Raw genomic sequence first — 11301 nt, 5'->3', positions numbered from 1 at the left:
TTTAGGCATATTTGGGCTAGAATTAAGTATTTATGAATTAATTATTGGATTTACTATTAAATAAGGTACAGAAACACTATAAATTTTGTGTTTCAACTAAAAAAGACCCGGAAGGCCTAGAGGCGATTAAGTCCAGGTTTGTGCATAATAACTTTAAAATTATTGTTTTCCCACTGAAAACTTGATTTGTATGCATTGTATTAATTATGGGTTTTGAGAACTATGGTGTTGCCACTTGTTAATGGAAATTTGATTTTGAAAATTGATTGTGTTTGTACACAAAAATTTTAAATTATAGTTTTCATAATGGAAATTGATTTGTTATATATTGCGAATGTGTTGTTCATTATGAATTTCGAGAATGTTGTATTGTCTAGTCTACAATGGAAATTTGGAATGAAAATTATTTATTGATTTGTATGAAATAATTGAACAATATGGTTTTGAATTTAGTTATGGCTTTGAAAATCTTATTTGAAAAAAAAAATAGTGTGTTGCCTACTTGTAAATGAAAAGTTTGGAATGAAATATCATTTGTGAATTGTATAAAATATTTGAATAACTTGATTTAAATTGTTTTTAATTCACACTTGGCATGGCAATACTAATATGTTCCTCCTCCACTTGTGGGTGAGTATGAAATTTGATCAGTTTTCTCCCTCTCTGGCTTCCCAGTCTGAGGGGTGAGTGTGGATGAGTACTCATTAGTTAGTTAGCCACCTTCCTCATTGATTTCGATTAGTGAGGGTGTTTACCTTGTCGTGATGTACACACGGCATGTTCGAAAAATTTGTGTCATGCCTAAGTTGTGTTATTGTTTGGCAACACGATGTTATTTAAATTGTTTGATCAAGTTGTGCTATATTAAGCTTTGAAAATTATGATTTGTTATAAATGTGATTTAAAAAAAAATTGTGAAATGCGATTATGAGATTTTTGAATGACGATTTGTTCATAAATGTTTTATATTATGCATTTTATGCTTTATTATGCACCACTGAGTATTTATATACTCAGTGATAGCTTTAACTTCTTTCATGAGATAGAGAAAAGGACATAGCAAAGAGTGAGTACACTCTGATTAGAAGGAGCACAATTGAAGAATTTTTGTACGGGTATTTGTCTATACCCTGGTACTTTAGTTTGATGTAAATATGATAGTATGCATATGTATCTCTGTAATTTGAGCAGTTATACAGATAAAATTGTAATAATATTATTTTTGAGATTTTGCATCTGTAAATTAACTTATGACTATAAATTAATGATTTAAAATGCAATGTGCATGAGTTATGAAATGTTTTGAGATATTAATTCTTGATTTGAAATTTGGATTTTGGGTTGAAGTGTTGCCATTATTGTTGATTTGAAGTTTGGTGGTTGCAAATGAAGTTGTGATTGAGAAATATATTGGGAGTGTTTCTATTTTCAGGTTTTGAAGAACTGTTTTCTCAAAATATAGACAACACTCTGCCGAAATTTTTATAAAAATTACGGAGATTTTAAATATCCAAAAATTTGATTTATGTTTGGACTCTAAATGAAGGTTTTTAATGTTTGAAAAAAAATTTTACCCACCAATTCCAAAATGAACGAAAATTATTTTAAAATCCCTTGTAGTATATTTAATTGGTTACCGGTTGGTGAAGTACGGTAATTCATTAGGTGTACTACAGGAACATGTTACATCTTACGAGGAGTAGGGTGTGACATGTTTAGTGATATCAGAGCAAGGTTTTAAAATAATTTTGAACAGTGAATTTGAAATATTTTGTCAGTGAATACAACTGCTCAAATGTTTGATATATATATATGATATATTTACATCATGAATATGTACTAACGGAGGTCAACCTCCTTGTGTTTGTTATAAGAGAGTACAAAATTTGTGGAAAATGGAATGGAAGAGGGAGATCATTTCGTAGAGCAATCTGTCGAGGCTGAGGCCCGAGGAGAAGCCCCAACACTCCAGAATGTGAGTGGGTCAGCCACTCTAGCTCCTCCTCAAGCACCGCTGTTCCCTGCTCAGTTTGCACAGCAGATGGCTGCATTCTTTCAACAAATGGCGAGAAATGTGCCACCTCAAGCACAGACACAAGCACCTGTAGCACAACCACAGCCTCTGGCTTGGCAATATGAGAAATTAATGAAATTTGGGGCTACAGAATTCAAAGGAACAGTGGATCCACTGGAAGCAGAGAACGGGTTTTCAGAAAACTATAGTGTGCTGAAGAGTTGAAGTTCGAATATTCAGTATCACTTCTGCAAGGGGATGCATATGAGTGGTGGAAGACCATCCCCTACAGTATGATAGAGCCACCAGTCCTCACATGGGCAGACTTTTTAAGAGAATTTCGGCAAAAGTGGGTCCCTGATACTTATGAAGACATGAAGCTGTAAGAGTTTTTAAGGTTGAAGCAAGGGGATAGAACTGTAGCAGAGTATGAACGGGACTTTTCAAGGGTAAGCCATTATGCTGGAAGCTTAGTCTCCACCCCCAGAGACCGATGTAAAAGGTTTGAGGCTTGGTTGAGGCCTAGCTTGAGAATGCAAGTGGTAGGGTTCCAACACCAGAATTTTTCTGAATTGATTTCACAAGCCCTGGAACTGGAAAGGATAGAATCAGAATGGGCAGTGAAAAAGAGTACACAAGAGAAATAGAAAACTGAAAAGGTTACTGGTCAAGCTACTAAGAGTGGCTCTGGGAAAAGAAAACATTTTGGAGGATCTAGCTCCCGCAAATTAGGTAGAGGTATATCTTCTAGACAGAAACCATCCCAATCCGATCAGCAAACTCAACAGACACGCAGAAAAACGCTGTCGGATCGACTTTGTGAGACTTGTGGTAAACCACATAGTGGAGTATGTTATAGAGCTATAGGAGCATGTTTCAATTGTGGAGAGATTGGTCATTTTGCTAAGGATTGCATAAGTCCACGCCATTATGGATCATTCACCACATCAGAAGGATCAGCCCAAGTTTCTACCCCGAAGAGTTTACCAACAGTTGGTAGAGGTAGAGGCAGAGGCAGAGGTAGGGGTAGTACACCTTGAAGTCAGAGTACTGTGAATCAACCAGGACAAGGTGATGCTCCAGTGAGAGTATACATTATGCGACAGAGGGACGAGGATGAGACTTCTGGTATGGTTGCTAGTATTTTCTCAATTCTTAACTGAGATATGTATATGTGTAAAAAAAAAAAAGTCAATTTTGATATGTTAGTGATTAGTCTTTTTAAAATTAATTTTGGAAGAGTTTGTCAGTGAAAAGTATTTGCTAGCACACAAGATTTTGTAAAGTTAATTAGTAAGCCTAATTATGTAAGGAAAGAGAACCTAAAAGTAAGTTATAGTAATATAGCTACCTTAGATGCGGGTAAGGGTATTATTGCTGATAGATGTCAGTGGGTACCATAATCAAAATAAGTTCAAGACATTAGTGAATTTAAAAGAAATAAGATATAGGAAAGTTTGTTCTATTGGGATGTATCGTAGTAACTATGCAATATTCTTAATGTTTGTGCTGTAAGCTGCAGATTACAGTACTGACTTGGGATTTATTGTGTAGAGCTACGTACTACCCAATAGTACACAAGAATAAGAATAGTTGTAAACGACATCTGTTTTGGTACAGTTATGATATAATAAAGTTTTCTTATTGGAAAGGAGTTTGAAAATCCTAACCTGGGATTTAAAACTCTAAAGTTAGAATATTGAAAGGTTATAGTTCAGTACAAAAGAAAATAATGACTACACATCAGTGCAAAATAAGCTATAGAATATCGATAGATAAAAATAAATAGAACAGTAAGAAATGAGAAAAATACTAGATGAGAAATTGCCACCAAGGCAAGCAATTTACTTAAGATGTGTAACGATATTCTGAATTATTTTATCAAGAAAGAAATAAGTTAAACCAAAGCAAACAAGATAGTGCAAAATGGCACATAGGCCTTGGTCATAAATGGAGATGGTAAGATAATGGTTATGGACCTATAGCTAAGAAAGAAAAGACTACAAAAGAAAATAATTGTTAAAACAACAACAAGAAAGGACTAAAATATTCTAAACTAAACTGAAGGTTACATCAAATGATTAAGAGATTTGATAAGAAAAGAGTAAAACTAAGTTCTCACCCATAGGATCACACGAGGTCTTAGAAAAGCGGATCCACTAGCACACAGATTTGCTTACATTTAAAATTGAAATGAATTTGAATCTAACTTATGACAGAAGCTCATAAAGAAACTTGGCACACGAGGTAAGCAATCGATGAGTAAATAATATTGGTTAAAGTACTAAGAAACCATCATTCAGGCTAGAAAGCTACTTAGGAGCGTGAATAGGATATGAGGAGACAGCACCCACAACTGTTCAGGGACTGATACCAGGTAAAATTTCGAGGACAAAATTATTTTAAGGGGGGGGGGGGAATTGTAACACCCCTATTTGCATAGCCTGGTAAATTTCACTATTCCGGTGATCGGTGTCAGTCCGGACAATTAAGAGAATTAGAATCACACTTAAGACAACTAGATAAGCCATAAACACAAATAATTAGTAATTGATAATTAGTTAAGTATAAATAAGAAAAACAGAACATAAGAAGTTAAACGAGCCAAGAGTCACAACGATGGGTGACCTTCTCGGGAAGGATTGCGAAGTCGATTTAAACTCAAATTTTGAACCATAAAATGTGACGCCGCGGTTCTTAGGAACATTATGAACACAGTGGAAAAGAGAAAATCATGGAAAAAGGTTGTTAAGCCAGTCAAATAATTAAGTCAGGGATCCGGAAGAAATATTGAATTATTTGCAAACCGAGTTGAACCGGCGAGGGGCAATTTGGTCAATTGACCCCGAGAGCTGACTCCTGACCCAACTGCCAAATAAAATTGGAGAAAAAAAATTTTGAAATCGAGAATTAAATTAAGGAACTAATAGAAAAATAAATAGAAAAAATAAGAAATGAAAAAGGTGTAGGGAGATGACATCATGCATGACATCATGCGTGATGCCATAAATGTTATAATTAATAAATTTAATTATATTGATTTTTGGTCTTCCATAAGATAAAAAGAAAAGAAAAGAAAAAAAAAAAAAAACTAAAAGCCTTCTTCCTCATCCAAGGTTGCCGCCTCACCCTCTCCCTTAAGACCACCATTACCACAACTCCATTAAAGCTTGATTCAAGCTTTTAAATCCCCCATTAAACCCTAATTTCTTCCCCAATCACTCCATAAAACCTTATTTCCTTCCCTTGAGAAAGAAATTTAGCAAGAAAGAAAGAAGAAAAGAGGAGAAAATTTGAAGATTGAAAATCAAAGTTGAGGTAAGCATCTTAATTTGAAAGTTTGAGATTTAGTAGTTGTGTTTATAGCTTGAGTTACTTAGAAATAAACTTGAAATGAAATAAAAACATGTGTGGAGGACCAAACTGATTTTCGGCCAGCATGTATATGGGGGTGTTATTGCATGATTTGATTAACTTAGATGGAAATATGAACTTTAATTAGTTGAATGGTTATGATTAAAGGCTTTGAAAGTAGCTAAATCCAAGAGTTTGTGAATTAGGGTTTTGGACATTAGGGTTTAGAGACCAAAAATGTGAGAAACTTGTAAATGATGTCTTTGACCTAATGTGAAGTGAGAAATGGTCATTTGTCACCAAATGAAGTGTGTTGGAATGGTTGGAGTTAAGGCCAAATTCAGATTGAGTGTGGTCATGCTGCTGGCAGCATGACCAAGTCAACTTTGAAGGACCAAAAATGAAATTTTACAAGTCCAATTAGTATGAGACCAATTGGGAATGAAAATAGACACTAAATGACACAATTTTCATTTAGGAAGCATGCCCAAAAAGTGACCAAAACCTAGTGAACAAATTGACCAAACTTGGAAAATCACAGTCTGTCCCTGTACAAACTGACCAAATGAACAGTGTTTATTCATTTGGTCATAACTTGAGCTAGGCAAGTCAAAATGACCTGAAATTTTACCAGTGGTTAGATGAGATATAGACCTAAAACTTTCATGCAGAACATAAACTCAAATTATACCATTAATCAAGTCGTTTGGCCACCCAAAGTTGGTGACCCAAAACTGCCAGAACCAAAAATTGCCCAGAAATCTGGGTTGAGTCTAATCCGGCAGCCATGGTTCAAATAGCTATAACTTGAGCTACAAAACTCCAATTGTAGTGATTCAAAAATGAGAATAAACTTAAGACAATAGGGAACATTTTCTATGAAGAAAGTTTTGCCAAATTCTAACAGTAAAGTGACCAACGGAATAGTGTAACTTAGGACACAAAAACTGAAAATTATCAAATTTGCCTAAAAGACTTAGAATTTGAGAAAATGACCAAAACCAATAAATTTAGTGACCAAAATGTGGTATGTGGGTGAAGTTGAAGTTCCCATACCTATTAAGCCTTAGAAAGTCAACAAATTAACTTGAATAGTACCATGAATAGTAACTCCAAAATAAAAATTTCCAAGAATGTTAGTTTAGGCATATTTGGGCTAGAATTAAGTATTTATGAATTAATTATTGGATTTACTGTGAAATAAGGTACTGAAACACTATAAATTTTGTGTTTGAGCTGAAAAAGACCCGGAACGTCTAGAGGCGATTAAGTCCAGGTTTGTGCACAATAACTTTAAAATTATTGTTTTCCCACTAAAAACTTGATTTGTATGCATTGTGTTAATTAAGGGTTTTGAGAACTATGGTGTTGCCACTTGTTAATGGGAATTTGATTTTGAAAATTGATTGTGTTTGTGCACAAAAATTTTAAATTATAGTTTTCATAATGGAAATTGATTTGTTATATATTGTGAATGTGTTGTTCATTATGAATTTCGAGAATGTTGTATTGCCTATTCTACAATGGAAATTTGGAATGAAAATTATTTTTTGATTTGTATGAAATAATTGAACAATATGGTTTTGAATTTAGTTATGGCTTTGAAAATCTTATTTGAAAAAAAAAATAGCGTATTGCCTACTTGTAAATGAAAAGTTTGGAATGAAATATGATTTGTGAATTGTATAAAATATTTGAATAACTTGATTTAAGTTGTTTTTAATTAACACTTGGCATGACAATACTAATATGTTCCTCCTCCACTTGTGGAATGAGTATGAAATTTGATCAGTTTCCTCCCTCTCTGGCTACCCAGTCTGAGGGGTGAGTGTGGATGAGTACTCATTAGCTAGCTAGCCACCTCCCTCATTGATTTTGATTAGTGAGGGTGTTTGCCTTGTCGTGATGTACAAGCGGCATGTTCAGAAATTTTGTGTCATGGACTAAGTTGTGTTATTGTTTGGAAACACTATGTTATTTAAATTGTTTGATCAAGTTGTGCTATATTAAGCTTTGAAAATTATGATTTGTTATAAATGTGATTTAAAAAAAAAATTATGAAATGCGATTATGAGATTTTTGAATGACGATTTGTTCATAAATGTTTTATATTATGCATTTTATGCTTTATTGTGCACCACTGAGTTTTTATATACTCAGCGATCTTTAACTTGCTGTCGCGATAGAGAAAAAGACATAGCAGTAGAGTGAGCTGCTACAGTTAGAGAGGAGCACAATTGAAGAATTTTTGTACGGGTATTTGTCTATACCCTCGTACTTTAGTTTGATGTAAATATGATAGTACGCATATGTATCTCTGTAATTTGAGCAGTTGTACAGATAAAATTATAATAATATTATTTTTGAGATTTTGCATCTGTAAATTAACTTATGACTGTAAATTAATGATTTAAAATGCAATGTGCATGAGTTATGAAATATTTTGAGATATTAATTCTTGATTTGAAATTTGGATTTTGGGTTGAAGTGTTGCCATTGTTGTTGATTTGAAGTTTGGTGGTTGCAAATGAAGTTGTGATTGAGAAATATATTGGGACTGTTTCTATTTTCAGGTTTTGAAGAACTGTTTTCTCAAAATATAGACGGCACTCTGCCGAAATTTTTATAAAAATTGCGGAGATTTTAAATATCAAAAAATTTGATTTATGTTTGGACTCTAAATGAAGGTTTTTAATATTTGAAAAAAAAATTTACCCACCAATTTCAAAATGAACGAAAATTGTTTTAAAATCTCTTGTAGTATATTTAATGGGTTACTGGTAGATGAAGTACAGTAATTCATTAGGTGTACTACAGGAACATGTTACATCTTACGAGGAGTAGGGTGTGATAAGCATAGCATGCCATAGCCACCCAATCAATAATAAGAATTACCTTAAATGAACCTATAATCATATGTTACCATGCACTAGAATCTCTCTGTTACAAAATCTCAATTCGAGCTGGAGTCATGGTTTATGTTAAACCCCATTTGCTATGAATATTATGTTCTCTTTTAATTCTAGTTCTTGATTAAAAAGATTTTCTCATCAGAAACTCTTTTCTGATTAAATCTATCTGCCTGGCCAGAAACTTGAAACATTAAGAATAATTAAATGAACATAGGATTTTATCCCTATTTACTTAGGGTAACAGATTCCATCTTTATCAATACCTACCTCCATATATAACTAGTAGGAGCCAACACATACCCATTTACCCATACACAATGCAAGTATGAAAGCAGTATCAAACTCTAACCACCTATATATAAGATAACTGTGCTATCTCAGGTTCAAAGATTATATGTACTGATATGATTTATGATAATACATTAACAAAAGTAAACTCCATGTGTTTGTCATAAATGTCACTGGTTCGGCCTACTTATCATGTATAAGTGCCTATCATATTTGTTATATGGCATGAGACTCACCATTCCATCTTATTTATATCTCATATAAATAACTTGAGAACAAACATGAATACAATCTTACTGGATAAGTCATGTCCTTATTGTGAAGTATTCTCGATTGTGAACCTATTTATGATACTTTGTGCTAGAAATACTATCACTCATATTCTTAACAACTTAAGAATAGAATTTCTAACAAAATATCAATGGACCTTTTCTATTACACATAAATATATTATGTAAACGGAAAAGTGAAAATACCTTTTATTAATAAAAACATGTACAAGATACATACTAAATGATATGCTCTAAGGCATACTACTAACAATCTCCCACTAGCACTAGAGCCATTCATTACAATATCTTAGACCCATCTTCTTAAGATGTCAGTCTAGCTGAATTTGTGACATAGGCTTAGTGAATGGATCAGCTGGATTTTCAGCTGATGCTATTTTCTGCATGGCTACATCTCCTCGTCCAACTATTTCTTTGATAATGTGGTAGCGCCTTTCTATGTGTTTGGATTTCTAGTGAGACCGAAGTTCCTCAGCCTATATGATTGCTCCATTTAACTTGGGCTGATCCTTCTGACGTGGTAAATGATCCATAACAACGTGGACTTACACAATCCTTAACAAAATGACCAGTCCCTCCATAATTAAAACATTCTCCTATAGCTCTATAACATACTCCACTATGTGGTTTACCACAAGTTTCACAAAGTCGATCTGATAGCGTATTTCTGGTTTTCTGCTGAGTTTGCTGATCAGATTGGGGTGGTTTCTATTCAGAAGATCTAACCCTAGCCGATTCGCGCGAGCTAGATCCTCCAAAATGTTTTCTTTTCCTTGAACTACTTTCTATAGTTTGACCAGTAGCTTTTTCTGTTTGCTCTTTCTCTTCTGTACTCTTTTTCACTGCCCCTTCTGATTCTATATTTTCCAGTTCCAGGGCTTGTGAAATCAATTCAGAAAAATTCTGGTGTCGGAACCCCACCACTTGCATTCTCAAAGTAAGCCTCAACCCAGCCTCAAACCTCTTACACCGGTCTCTGGGGGTGGTGACCAAGCTTCCGGCATAGTGGCTTAGTCGAGAGAAATCCCACTCATACTCTGCTACAGTTCTGTTTCCTTGCTTCAGACTTAAAAACTCTTGCAGCTTCATGTTTACAAAAGTATCGAGGACCCATTTCTCTCTGAATTCTCTCAAAAAGTCTGTCCAAGTGAGAACTGGTGGCTCTACCAGGCTATGAGGGATGGTCTTCCATCATTCATATGCATCCCCTTGGAGAAGTGATACTGAATATTCAAACTTTAACTCTTCAGCACACTGTAGTTTTCTAAAAACCCATTCCATCCTCTCTAACCATTGTTCTGCTTCTAGTGGATCCACTGTTCCTTTGAATTCTGTAGCCCCAAATTTCATTGACTTCTCATATTGTCTTACTGGGGGTTGTGGTTGTGCAGTAGGGGCTTGCGTCTGAGCTTGTGTTGGCAAGTTTCCTGCCATTTGTTGAAAGAATGCAGCCATCTATTGTGCAAACTGAGCAGGAAACTGCGGTGCTTGAGGAAGAGCTAGAGTGGCTGACCCACTCACATTCTAGAGTGCTGGGGCTTCTCCTTGGGCCTCAGCCTCGACAGATTGCTCTACAGAATGATCTCCCTTTTCCATTTCGTTTTCCAAAAATTCTATTTCCTGAGATCAAACTCAAGGAGGTTGACCTGTATTAGTGCATATTCATGATGTAAATATGTCATATGTATCAATTTAGGACACTTGAGCAGTTGTACTTATCAAACGAAATATGTACATGCACAATCAAAATTCATTTCAAAACCATACTTTGATACCACTAAAACATGTCACACCCTACCCCTCAGTAAGATATAACATGATCCTGTAGTACATCTAATGAATTACCGTACTTCACCTACCAGTAACCCATTAAATATACTACAAGGGATTTTAAAATAATTTTCTTACTTTTCAAGGTGGCGAGCACTTTTGGTAGGAATTAAAAACTTTTACTAAAAGTTTAAAGACTAGTTAAAATTTTTATCCATTTTTATTTTTACACAAATTTTGAAAAATTTTCGGCAGAGTATCGTCTATATTTGGGAAAAACAGTTCTTCAAATACCTGTAAAAACACTTCTAATAATTTATTTCAACCTAATTGCAACCACTAAAATTCAAATCATCACAATCTCCACAATTCAAAATAAAATTGTCATCTCAAATATTTCAAATTAATTTATACACATTACATTCAAAATAAATAATTTGCAATCACCATTTAATTTAATATTATTATAATTTACTATGCAACTGCTCAATTTTATATACATACATATGACCATACCATATTTACATCAACCAAAACACAATGGGTATAAATAATATACCCGTACAAAAATCTTCAAGTTGTGCTCCCCTATTACTGTAGCAGCTCACTCTGCTGCTATGTCCCTTTTCCTATCTGCGACAGGAAATAAAGCTATCGCTGAGTATAAAAATAC

The sequence above is a fragment of the Hevea brasiliensis genome, chromosome 12 (assembly GCF_030052815.1).
Source record: "Hevea brasiliensis isolate MT/VB/25A 57/8 chromosome 12, ASM3005281v1, whole genome shotgun sequence".
In the NCBI taxonomy this organism is placed as follows: Eukaryota; Viridiplantae; Streptophyta; class Magnoliopsida; order Malpighiales; family Euphorbiaceae; genus Hevea; species Hevea brasiliensis.
Note: the sequence above shows the minus strand (reverse complement) of the source record.